Consider the following 4,574-nt stretch of genomic DNA (forward strand, 5'->3'; position numbering starts at 1 on the left):
TTTTATAACAAAGTGGTTCCCTAAGCTGTTTTTTCCTATCCCAGAATGAAAGTTTATCTGATATTGCTTATTGGTATTGGATGAGGGAGGCTCTATTATACTTTGCCATTTCAAATATTAGGTAGGCAGTTAATTATATACAAATATAAGCTTGCTCGCATCTGAGAATATTAAACCAGAGGTTGCAGTATGCACATTTGCATGAATATAGCATGTTTAAAATTTGGCTAATACTGTTCTTGGACTTTCTTGAATTTTAATGCTTTTAAAAGTATAATCATGGCGGACAAAGGGAGTTTACTGCAAACTTTCCAGACTATATTGTGTTTCATTTTCTACTTATTGGATTGGCTTTTGCAATCCCTGAAAGCTATTTTGATTTCCAGGGATAAATTTGAACTACGCAAAATGGAAATGAGTTATTGACGTGATAACTCACATATTAATATTCCTGCTAGACATAAGCCATATTAACTACATTTCAATTGCTTGGTAGCCACATGTGGCTAATACCTACTGTATTTCACAATGCTGGTCTAAACCTTTAAAGGGAGTCCCACATGAATGAGACGTAAGCTTGCAGGGATTTACCATGGGAATAATTTCTCTTTCCCAACTTTACCTCCTCTCTCTTTCCCTAATTTTTCTTTTCTTTCTTTCTTTTTTTTTTTCAGGGTTTTTCAGTCTTCTATAGTCCCATCTCCCTCTTTCCAAAATAATTTTTCCCAGTTTTGCAAATTGTTAAGTCACACATTTGCTCTTGTGCCTTGCATATTATAGGATAGCAATTTTAGAAGGTTTTCTTCACTACTATATCTCCAAAGCCTAGAATAGTTCCCAACAAAGAGGTAAGAATTAATAAAATCTTTGTTAAATGAATGAATAGATGAATGAATAAATTCATGCTGAGGAATAAGCCATGGATTAAAAATGCTTCCAGCTCAGCCAGATTTTGGCATCTATCTGGGGAGAGGAATGATCCACTGGGTGATGAGTGAGGGGGGAGGGACATCCAGGTGATCCAGCTGGAGAAGACCACTTCTTCCTCATGGGGGCATTAAAAAAATCTAATATTCTACACTGTGGGTTTGTTTGCTCTGTAAGATAATCCTATTTCCCTGTTAATTTTATTCTTGTTGGGTCCAGTGGCTCACGCCTGTAATACCAGCACTTTGGGAGGCCAAGGTGGGTGGATCACCTGAGGTCAGGGGTTTGAGATCAGCCTGACCAACATGGAGAAACCCCATCTCTACTAAAAATATGAAAATTAGACAGGCATGGGGATGTATGCCTGTAATCCCAGTTACTTAAGAGGCTGAGGGAGGAGAATTGCTTGAACCCAGGAGGCAGAGGTTGCAGTGGGCTGAGATTGTGCCATTGCGCTCCAGCCTGGGCAACACCAGCAAAACTCCGTCTCAAAAAAAAAAAAATAAATAAATCTCATTCTCATTATCAAGAAATGTTGACCCTTTACCTGATACAGATTATATTACAAACCCTCTTTAGTTAATTTAAAAACAAAGAGATCCACACCTGATTGCTGATGATTTCCTGAAGTGCTACTATAGAGACTAAGCTTACCAAATGCATTTAATAACTATATATGTTCAGGCTTCCTCCTTCTTTTTCATTTACCAGCTAAGCTCAGTGGTCAATAAACATCTTTGAACAAAGTTGATCACTATCCTAACCACATAAAATATAATTTAGATAAAGAGCCCTGCCCTCATGGAGCTTAATTTAAGCCAAAAAATTAAGAGAGAAACTCAGTAAACCAGTTATAAAAAATGAGAACAGATATACTCTATTAGAAGATGATACATTCATTAACAAATACACAGCAAGTAAAAGGGTTTTGGACGAATGGGTTAAAATTCCTCTACTCCAGCTTTATTGAAGTGTACTTGACAAATAAAAATGGTATGTTTAAGAAGTACAATATGCATACAGTGTAAAGTAATTAAGTAGGCAATGAATTAAAACATTTTAATTGATGCCACTATGCTCTGATCTCATCCAATCTGGAATTACTTTAAAAATAGAAAGACATATTAGTAACAGGCATACATTATTTACACGTACAAAATGCAACTAAGTTTATTTTTATCTGAAATTGTATTTGTATAATTTTACTTGGCAACCCTTTAGTTTGGATGTGAATGAATTGCTATAAACTGAAAGGTAATGATAGAGGGCTATACAACCAACTGAGAAAAATATAATCAAGGAAAAGGTTATCATATGCCTTATTCAATAATATGTAGTTGGAAAAGGAGAGAAAAATCATGCCAACACATTTGGAGGAGTTTAACAAATTGTCCCTGCAAATACAGGTCAAGATGAACCAATAATAACAATGAACTAAAGATGGTAAAACTACAAAATAAAATTCAATATGAAAAAGAGACATAACATATAGCATCCAAATTATAGAGATTCAGAAAATAGCAATGAAGAAATAGAAGAGATATCAAGCTAGAAGTTGCAGATACAAATTTGGACTTTTCAGATTACACATTAAAAATAAGTTATAGGAGCCAGGAGTTGCCCAGATGTCTCCTCATTCACTCAACATAACCAGAAAAAAATGAACTTTTCCACTACATTGTATTAGCATAGCTGTAAACTGAGTACAACTGATAGAACAAGCAGAATAGTAGAACAAATTATAGCGATCTTTGATCAAGAAGATGCAAGTTTTTTTCTCATACCTGACAAAAAGTGACCCCCTGTATTTTCTGCTGCAAATGAAACGGTTGAACCAAATGTCCAATAAGATCACTTCTAACTGTAGAACTAGATGATCCTGGCCTGTCTAAAGATTCTTCCGGATTATTTTAATTAATGGAAATGATTAGCTGGGCTTGGAGATCTAAACTTATACTTTAAACTCATGTAATCCCTATCATAAACCTGAGATTACACAGCTACTTATTAGCACAAATGACCTGTTAAGGGGTCATTCATGGAAATATAATTTTTTCTTTCATTTCTGATACCAATCTATTCTGCCCTCTGTTGTAAATATAATGGTAGAGACTAAGTGAAGAAAAAAGATACTTGGTTAGATCTGATGCAAAAAGATATTAGTGGAATTTTTCTTTTCTTTAAATGGAATGGGCAGCAGAGAAATAAATACCCTTAGTCATAATGCCTTAAATAATAGGAAGATTGCAATAAATCACTGATATAAGGACTTTAGTTTTGGATCATCATTGCATCATCTTTTCTTAAATTATACATAATATTTGGACGTACCTATGGGGTTCATGTGATATTTAGTTACAAGCATTGAATGTATAATAACCAAGTCAGAGTTTTTAGGATAGTATCATTTATCATTTTTTATGTGTTGGGAACATTTCAAGTCCACTGTTTTAGCTATTTCAAAATATATAATAGACTGCTAACTATAGTCACCTTACTCTGCTATAAAATACTATAGCTTACTTCTTCTGTGTGTTTGTACCCATTAACCAACTTGTCTTCATCCTCCTTCTCCCAACCCACATACCTTTCTCAGCCTCTAGTAGCTATCATTCTACTTCCTAACTCCATGAAATCAAATATTTTAACTTCCACATATGAGTAAGAACATGCAGTGTACGTGGTCTATTTCACTTAACCTAATGAACTCCAACTCCATCCATGTTCCTGAAAATTACATGATTTTATTCTTTTTTTATGGCCAAGTAGCATTCCAGTGTGTGCATATACCATATTTTCTTTATCCATTTATCACTGATGGACACTTAGGTTGTTTCCATTTGTTTCATATCTTTGCTATTGTGAATAGTGCTGCAATAAACATGGGAGTACAGGTATTGCTTTTATGTAATTATTTATTGACATTGGATAAGTACCCAATAATGACATTGTTGAATCACATGGTAGTTCTATCTTTCGTTTTTTGAGAAATCTCTATGTTGTTTTTAAGAGTGGCTGTACTAATTTACACTCCCTCCGACACCATGTTGTAAGTGTTCCCCTTGCTCTTCATCCTTGCCAGCGTTTGTTGTTTTTTGCCTTTGTGGTTCTGATTTGCATATTCCTGATGATTACTAATGCTGAGAATTGTTTTATATACTTGTTGGCATTTTGTGGGCTTTCTCTTGAGAAATAACTATTCATGTCCTTTGCCCACTTTTTAAAGAGATTGTTTGTTTCTTTACTGTTGAGTTGTTTGAGTTCCTTGTATATTGTGGATGTTAGTACCCTGTCTGATAAACACTTTGCAAATATTTTCTCCCATTCAGCATGTTGTCTCTAGATTCTGTTGATTGTTTCCTTTGCTGTGCAGAAGATTTGTAGATTAATATAGTGCTATTTTTCTATTTTTGGTTTTGTCGACTGTGTTTTTGAAATCTTAACCATAAAATCTTTGCTTAGACTAATGTCCTAAGGTATTTCTTCAGTTTTCTTCTAGCAGTTTTACAGTTTCAGATCTTACATTTAAATTTTAAATCCATCTTTTGTTGATTTCTGTATATGGTGAGAGATAGGAGTACGGTTTTATTCCCCTGCATGTAGAGTTTTAATTTTCTCAGCATCCTTTATTAAAAAGAATGTCCTTT

Source organism: Sapajus apella, unplaced genomic scaffold (assembly GCF_009761245.1).
Source record: "Sapajus apella isolate SASKATOON/1434 unplaced genomic scaffold, GSC_monkey_1.0 scaffold27, whole genome shotgun sequence".
NCBI lineage: Eukaryota > Metazoa > Chordata > Mammalia > Primates > Cebidae > Sapajus > Sapajus apella.